Genomic DNA, 9,677 nt, shown 5'->3' with positions numbered 1-9,677 from the left:
AGGATAATTTATATTAATTATATTATTATAATTAATATAATTATATATATTAATTATAATATTTTATATTTAAAATTAATAATTTTATGTATTACATCCAATTATAATAATATTTAATATTAAATCACATATTATTATATATATTATATTATAATAACCTATTTTAAGCTAAAAACATAAGTAGCTATAATCTTAGGTAAATAAATGCATTACAATAATCAATTAATAATAATAAAATAAACTTATAATTTTTTAAATTTTGTTAAATGTAATATATTAATATAAATTATTTATTGTATATTTGTATAAAAAAGTATAAAAGGAGCAGGATAAATTAATCCTTACTAACCAAAATAATAAATAAAAGAATTACAAAAAAAACTTTTAATTTATAAATTAAATAAATGAAGTGCCTGATTAAAGGGTTACCTTGATAGGGTACATAAAGTAAATAAAATTACCTTCATTAAAATTACATAAGATAGAATTAAACTACCTCCTTTAGTATCAAAAACTAACGAGCATCATACACCTTAATGTAAAAAGGTAAGCTAAACAAGCTAATGGGTTCATACCTCATTTATAAAGGTATCAGTCCTCTCCTTTTTAATTACCAACAACTCTACAAAACTTCTCTTCCTATCAACATTAATGATAGGAACGATCCTGTCCATTTCATCAAATTCCTGATTTGGGGTTTGAATAGGACTTGAGATCAACTTACTTTCATTTATTCCGCTCCTAACAAGAAATAAAAATATAATAATAATCGAATCATCAATTAAATATTTTATTGTCCAAGCAATAGCATCGACAATACTATTATTTTCAATTTTGCTGATTCAAATAAAATATCCCATGGGATGGGAAACAGAATTTATCCCATCAATAATAATTAGATCTAGATTATTATTAAAGATTGGAGCTGCACCTTTCCATTTCTGATTTCCAGAAGTCATAGGAGCCTCAAGATGAAATAATTGTTTAACATTAATAACATGACAATAAATCGCCCCAATAATGGTCTTATCCTATTGTATTCAATTAAGAACTTTCATTTGAACAATTATTATCTTAAGAATTATTATTGGGGCAATAGGAGGTTTAAATCAAACATCCCTACGACAACTTTTAGCATATTCACCAATTAGACACCTAGGTTGAATAATTAGATCATTAACACTCAGAGAAAACATCTGAGAACTAAACTTCATTATTTACACACTATTAAGATTAATTATAGTTTTATTATTTAAGCAAATAATTTTATTTTTCATAAATCAAATTTATTCAGCCAGGAATATAAAAACCGAAATTAAATTCATAATATTCTTATCTTTACTATCTTTAGGTGGCCTACCACCATTCCTTGGATTCTTACCAAAATGAATTGTAATACAATCGTTAATAGAAAGCAATACAACAACTATTATAACTATTATAGTCGTATTAACTACAATTACACTCTACTATTATATACGTATTAGATTCTCAGCTCTAATTATATCTTACACAGAAAGTTCGTGATCTATAAAGATAAAGTCCCAAAAATCAAGAATTATTCTTCCTATAACAGTAATAATTTCAACAATAGTATCGATTTCAACATCAACCTTAATTTCATTATACTAAGGACTTAAGTTAATCAAACTAATAACCTTCAAAGTGATAATTAATAGAATAATCTTTTAGGCCTTAGTAAAATTTTACACCTCTAGAATTGCAGTCTAGAATCATAATTGAATATAAGACCTAAATATGGTAAGAGAGAAAACATCTCATAAGTAGATTTACAGTCTACCACCTAAAATTCAGCCATCTTACCGCAAAAATGATTATTGTCAACAAACCATAAGGACATTGGTACTTTATACGTCCTATTTGGAGCATGAGTAGGAATAGTAGGAACATCAATAAGAATACTTATTCGTGCTGAACTTGGTCAACCCGGATCTCTAATTGGGGATGACAAGATTTATAATGTTATTATAACAGCTCACGCATTCGTAATAATTTTCTTTATAGTAATACCTATTATAATTGGTGGATTTGGTAATTGACTTCTTCCACTAATAATTGGTGCACCAGATATAGCATTTCCACGAATAAATAATATCAAGTTTTTGATTACTACCACCTTCACTAACCCTTCTTCTTACATCTTCTATAGTAGATAATGGTGCTGGTACAGGATGAACAGTTTACCCTCCTCTAGCAGGAGCTATTGCACACGGGGGTGCATCTGTAGATCTAGCTATTTTTTCATTACACTTAGCAGGTGTATCATCTATTCTTGGTGCAGTGAATTTCATTACAACAGCAATTAATATACGATCAGAAAGTATAACTTTAGATCAAACACCTTTATTTGTATGATCTGTAGCTATTACAGCATTACTTCTCCTTCTTTCACTTCCAGTTTTAGCAGGAGCTATTACTATATTATTAACAGACCGAAATTTAAATACATCATTCTTTGACCCTGCAGGAGGGGGTGACCCAATTCTATATCAACATCTATTTTGATTCTTTGGACACCCAGAAGTTTATATTTTTATTCTACCGGGGTTCGGAATTATTTCACACATTGTATGTCTAGAAAGAGGAAAAATTGAATCGTTTGGAACATTAGGTATGATTTATGCTATACTATCAATTGGACTAATAGGATTTATTGTATGAGCACATCATATATTTACAGTAGGAATGGATGTTGACACACGAGCATATTTTACATCAGCAACAATAATTATTGCTGTACCTACAGGAATTAAGGTATTTAGATGATTAGCTACATTATATGGAACTAAATTCAAGTTCAATCCACCATTATTATGAGCTCTAGGATTTATTTTCCTATTTACAATTGGTGGATTAACAGGATTAGTATTAGCAAATTCATCACTTGATATTGTATTACATGATACATATTATGTAGTAGCCCATTTTCATTATGTATTATCTATAGGAGCAGTATTTGCAATTATAGGAGGTGTTATTCAATGATATCCACTATTTACAGGATTAACTATAAATAATACATGATTAAAAATCCAATTTACAATTATATTCATTGGAGTAAACTTAACATTCTTTCCCCAACACTTCTTAGGATTAGCAGGAATACCTCGACGATACTCAGACTACCCAGACGCATATACATCATGAAATGAAGTATCAAGAATTGGGTCTACAATTTCTATTGTAGGAATTATTATATTCATTGTAATTATATGAGAAAGAATGGTTACAAACCGAGCAATTATATTTAGAGCTAACGTAAGAAGATCAACAGAATGACTACAAAATAACCCTCCTGCAGAACATAGTTACTCAGAATTACCATTAATCTCTAGATTCTAATATGGCAGATTAGTGCAGTAGATTTAAGCTCTACAAATAAAGGTTTGACCTTTTATTAGAAGATATTCATAATGGCAACATGATCAAATTTATCTCTTCAAGATGGAGCTTCACCATTAATGGAGCAACTATCATTCTTTCATGATTATACTATGGTCGTATTATTATTAATTACAGTAATTGTAGGTTATGCCTTAAGTTATATATTATTTATTGCCTATACTAACCGTAATATACTCCATGGACACTTAACTGAAACAATCTGAACAGCTTTACCAGCAATTACATTAATTTTTATTGCCCTTCCATCATTACGACTATTATATTTACTTGATGATTCAGTAGATGCAATAATTACAATTAAAACCATTGGACGACAATGATATTGAAGATATGAATATTCAGACTTTATAGACGTAGAATTTGACACTTACATAACACCAGAACAAGACTTAGAAAATGATGGATTTCGACTGCTAGATGTAGATAACCGAACAATCCTACCAATAAATACAGAAGTACGAGTATTAACAAGAGCATCAGATGTTCTACACTCATGAGCAGTTCCTGCATTAGGGGTTAAAATTGATGCAACGCCAGGTCGGTTAAATCAAGGAACATTCACAATAAATCGACCTGGATTATTCTTTGGACAATGCTCAGAAATCTGTGGAGCAAACCACAGATTTATACCAATTGTAATTGAAAGAACTTCAGTAAATTTATTTATTAAGTGATTATCTAAGATAATTTAAGGAGTTAGTTAAAATAAATAACATTAGAGTGTCAATCTAAAGTAACTAAACAAGATTAGTACACCTTGAAATTCATCAGATGACTGAAAGTACGTAATGGTCTCTTAAAACAAATAATAGTAAATTAACGACTACTTCTGATGAGGAAATTATATCCAAATCCCTTAAATATCCCCTCTTATATGATTCTCACTATTCATTATATTTTCAGTTACATTAATCTTGTTTAATCAAATAAACTTTTTCTCATTTAAGCGTAACCTTATTAAAAGAGCAGAAAAAGGAACAATCGAAATAAAAAACTTAAATTGAAAATGATAACAAATTTATTCTCAACATTTGACCCATCAACTAACATCTTTAATTTATCATTAAATTGAACTAGAACATTTCTAGGACTATTATTAATCCCATCACTATTTTGACTTACACCATCACGAATTAACATTTTCTGAAATAAACTAAATTTAACCTTACATAATGAATTTAAAACACTACTTGGACCAAAATCATTTAATGGAACAACATTCATTTTCATCTCAATTTTTATTATAATATTATTTAACAATTTTATAGGATTATTCCCATATATTTTTACTAGAACAAGACATTTAGCATTAACATTTGCAATTGCCCTACCTATATGACTAAGATTTACATTATTTGGATGAATTAATCATACTAATCATTTATTTACAAACCTTGTACCACAAGGTACACCGCCTGCATTAATATCATTTATAGTACTAATTGAAACACTTTGTAATGTCATTCGACCAGGTACATTAGCAGTACGGTTAGCAGCGAATATAATTGCAGGACACTTATTATTAACCTTATTAGGAAACACAGGACCATCTATAGCAATAAACTTAATCTCATTACTAATTATTGGACAAATACTTCTATAAATTCTAGAATCAGCAGTAGCAATAATTCAAGCCTATGTTTTCTCAATTTTAAGAACTCTATATTCTAGAGAAGTATATTAAACCTATGTTAACAACTCACTCAAACCACCCATTCCACTTAGTAGACTATAGACCTTGACCACTAACAGGAGCAATTGGAGCAATAGTCCTAGTATCAGGACTAGCAAAATGATTCCACCTATTTAACATTAACTTATTCATAATTGGATTTGGAATTACCCTACTAACCATAATTCAATGATTACGAGATGTAGTCCGAGAAGGAACATATCAAGGATTACATAGAGGATTTGTATCAATTGGATTACGATGAGGAATAATTTTATTTATTGCATCAGAGGTATTATTTTTCGTTTCTTTTTTTTTAGCATTCTTTAGAAGAAGATTAGCACCAACAATTGAACTAGGAATATTATGACCTCCAATAGGACATTCAACCCTTCAACCCTATACAAGTTCCATTACTTAATACAGCTATTCTTTTAGCATCAGGAGTAACAGTAACATGAGCACGTCATAGTTTAATAGAATGTAATCATACTCAAGCACTACAAGGATTATTCTTCACAGTGTTATTAGGACTATACTTTACAATACTTCAAGCATATGAATATTGAGAAGCACCTTTTACCATTGCAGATGCAGTTTATGGATCAACATTCTTTGTTGCAACAGGATTCCATGGTTTACACGTAATTATTGGGACAATCTTTTTATCAACATGTCTACTTCGACACTCAATAAATCAATTCTCACCAAGACACCACTTTGGATTTGAAGCAGCAGCATGATACTGACACTTCGTAGACATAGTACGATTATTCTTATATATCTCTATTTATTGATGAGGTAGATAATTGTTTTTCTAGTATAAATAGTACATTTGACTTCCAATCAGAAAGCTTGATATAAATCAAGAAAAACAATTCTAATTTTATCTACAAGAGTTTTCATTAGATATATTATTCCAATAATTGTTATAAGCCTGGCAACAACATTATAAAAAAAATTAATTAATGATCGAGAAAAAAGATCACCATTTGAATGTGGGTTTGAGCCAAAAAAATCAGCATGAATACCATTCTCACTACGATTCTTCCTAATCGCAGTAATCTTTTTAATTTTTGATGTAGAAATTGCACTAATTCTACCAATTGTAATTATTTTTAAAACATCAGACATTATAATCTGAACAGTATCAACAATATTTTTTATTCTAGTACTACTAGGTGGACTATACCATGAATGAAATCAAGGAGCTTTACAATGAGCAGAATAAAGGGTTATAGTTAAACATAACATTTGGGTTGCATTCAAAAAGTATTGATATTATCAATCAACCTTAAATAGAATAAGAAGCGAAATATTGCAGTCAGTTTCGACCAGGAAGATTCGTATGTACTACCCTTATTCTTATTAATTGAAGCCAAAAAGAGGCGTATTACTGTTAATAATATAATTGAACTATAATAGTTTCAATTAAGGAAATTTAAAGCCAATATGAAAGCTGCTAACTTTTTATATTAGCGGTTAAACTCCGTTAACGTTTCTAAAATTTATATTTTTTAAATAAAACATTACATTTTCACTGTAAAAATAATATATCTATATTTATAAATACCTAAAAGTAAAAATACTTCCTTAACATCTTCAGTGTCACGCTCTAATTATAAGCTATTTAAGTAAACGAAAAATAATATTACCAAAATAAATATTCAAAAAATAAAAGTTAAAAGATAAATCGTGAAATTAGAATCATATCAACCTTGAATATAACCAATTAAATAAATAAATAATCTATATAAACCTTGACCACGAAGTAATTCACCTCAACCATAATCAACTGACTTAGATGAATAATAACCTATTTTTAAAGGAATATATCTAATAAAATTAGTTGAAAGAAAAGGTATAAATCATATAGAACCGGCAAATCTGACAAAAGAAAGTATACTTAAAGAAAATAAATTATGAGTAAAATCAAAATTAGAAATAAGATAACCTAAATAAGCACCTAAAATAACAACTGTAATAGTTAAAAACTTTAAATAATAAGGTAAAGCAATCACATGAGGAATAGGAAAAATTAATCAAGATAAAAGACTACCACCAAAAACAGCAACAAACAATAGACCAGTTATTACAAACGAAATGTAATAACCCTTATCATCAAAAGAAAATCTAGAATAAAAATTATTATCACCAGATATTGAATAATAAAACAAACGAAAAGAATAAGAAGCAGTTAAACCAGTAGAAAAAAAATAAAGAAAAAAAATTAAACAATTAATTCATCTAAAACAAACCATCTCAAGAATTAAATCCTTTGAATAAAATCCAGCTAAAAAAGGTAAACCACACAAAGATAAACTAGAAACATTAAAACAAACTGAAGTTAAAGGTATGAAATTAACAATTGATCCTATAAAACGAATATCCTGAGAATCCTTTAAATTATGAATTATTGAACCTGCACATATAAATAATAATGCCTTAAATAAAGCATGAGCCAATAAATGAAAAAATGCAAGCTTTGGATAACCCATAGTTAAAATTCTTATTATTAAACCAAGTTGTCTTAAAGTAGAAAGAGCAATAATCTTCTTCAAATCAAATTCAAAATTAGCGCCCAATCCAGCCCTAAATATAGTTATACAACCAATTAAAAGTAAAAATCGACCACAATTATAAGTATCTAATATTGGTCTAAAACGAATTAATAAATAAACACCAGCAGTAACAAGAGTAGAAGAATGAACTAAAGCAGAAACAGGGGTAGGAGCTGCTAAAGCAGCAGGAAGTCATGAAGAAAAAGGAATTTGAGCTCTCTTAGTTACAGCTGCTAAAACAATTAATATAGTAACGAGCTTTATTTCAAAAGAATTAGAAATAAAATTATAATAATAAATATAATTTCAACCACCAAAATTTAACATTCATGCAATAGAAATCAAAATAGCAACATCACCAATACGATTAGAAAGTGCAGTTAATATACCCGCACAATAAGATTTTACATTTTGATAATAAATAACTAAACAATAAGAAACTAAACCTAAACCATCACAACCTAATAAAATTCTAATTAAATTAGGGCTAATAATTAAAAAACCTATAGAAATAATACATATTAAAACAATAGTAATAAAACGATTTATATTCTTTTCACCAGACATATAATCCTCTCTATAATAAATAACCAAAGAAGAAATATATATAACAAAAGACATAAAAATAAGAGATATTCAATCCAAAATTAAAGTTATAACAACTATAGAACCATTTATATTAAAAAGTCTCACTCAACAAAACCTCTATAATCAATTATTAAATAATAATTACCTAAAATAAAAATTGTAGTTCTCGAAAAAAACAAAGAAAAAAAACTCAAAGAACAAATAGAAAATAAATTCACGGCCTAAGATGCAAAACTTCATATCATTGATTCCACAAAACAATATTTTTAATTAAAATACTTAAGCAAACTAAACAAAGAAATATTCACCCTTTAAACAGAGAATATTTAAAGGAAATCAATGTAAAAGTAAAAGATGATATTCACGAAAATAACCAAGAGAACAAGTATAAACACCAGAATAATGATTACCATGCTGAGAATAAGAATATATATACAAAGTATAAACAGCTCTAAAAAAAGATGAAAAAATCAAAGCAAAGAATCTAAAAGAAGATCAAGATATAATTCTATTTAATAATCTAATTTCACCTACCAAATTTAAAGAAGGAGGAGCAGCCATATTTGATGATCTTAAAAGAAATCATCATAAAGCCATTCTTGGTATCAAATTAATTATACCCTTGTTAATTAATAATCTTCGTCTACCTAAACGTTCATAAATAATATTAGATAAACAAAATACACCAGAAGAACATAAACCATGACCGACCATTAGAGAAAGATAACCTACACAACCTCACCAATTCATAGTCATCAATCCACCGATAACCATTCTTATATGAGCAACAGAAGAATATGCAATTAAAGACTTTAAACCAACCTGACTAAAACAAATAAATCTTACAATAACACCCCCAGACAAACCAAAAGATAATCAAAAATAATTAAACTTTAAACCTAAATAAGAAATAACCTTTATAACACGAAAAATAACACAACCACCTAACTTCAATAAAACACCAGCAAGAAACATTCTACTTGAAATGGGGGCCTCTACATGGGCCTTAGGAAGTCATAAATGGACCAAAAATATAGGTATCTTAACTAAAAAAGTCAAAATTATAAATACATAAAACATAAAATAATAAGAACCAAAATCAACTAATAAAGGAAAATATAAAGTATTAGAAAAATCATAAACCTTAAATAAGACTAATAATAAAGGCAATCTAGCAACCAAAGTACAAAAAATTAAATAAAAACCAGCCTGGAAACGCTCAGGCTGATATCCCCAACCCAAAATTAAAAGTAAAGTAGGAACTAATCTAACCTCAAAAAAAATATAAAAAGAAAGAAGACTTAATCTAGCAAATGAACAGTAAAGCATAATTATTAAAATTAAAACCATAAAAACAAAAAAATTAGAATGATATGAACTTAAATAAACTGAACCTCTAGCATTGATTATTAAAGAACAAATCCAAAAAC

The 9,677-nt window shown here is 27.9% G+C and overlaps 1 long non-coding RNA gene across 2 annotated transcripts in view; it reads right to left on the bottom strand.

The window, feature by feature from the left end:
- Positions 1-5,078: 5,078 nt before the first annotated feature.
- The window catches only part of LOC126365801 (uncharacterized), a 31,353-nt gene continuing 26,754 nt past the window's right edge, over positions 5,079-9,677 (bottom strand). For both annotated transcript variants that reach the window (XR_007566260.1, XR_007566261.1), the window contains one exon: positions 5,079-5,228. This is a non-coding gene — a long non-coding RNA (uncharacterized LOC126365801). The remainder of the gene's footprint in view (positions 5,229-9,677) is intronic.

Source organism: Schistocerca gregaria, chromosome 4 (genome assembly GCF_023897955.1).
Source record: "Schistocerca gregaria isolate iqSchGreg1 chromosome 4, iqSchGreg1.2, whole genome shotgun sequence".
In the NCBI taxonomy this organism is placed as follows: Eukaryota; Metazoa; Arthropoda; class Insecta; order Orthoptera; family Acrididae; genus Schistocerca; species Schistocerca gregaria.
The sequence above is the reverse complement of the archived record's forward strand: the minus strand, read 5'-3'. Positions and strand labels throughout refer to the sequence as shown.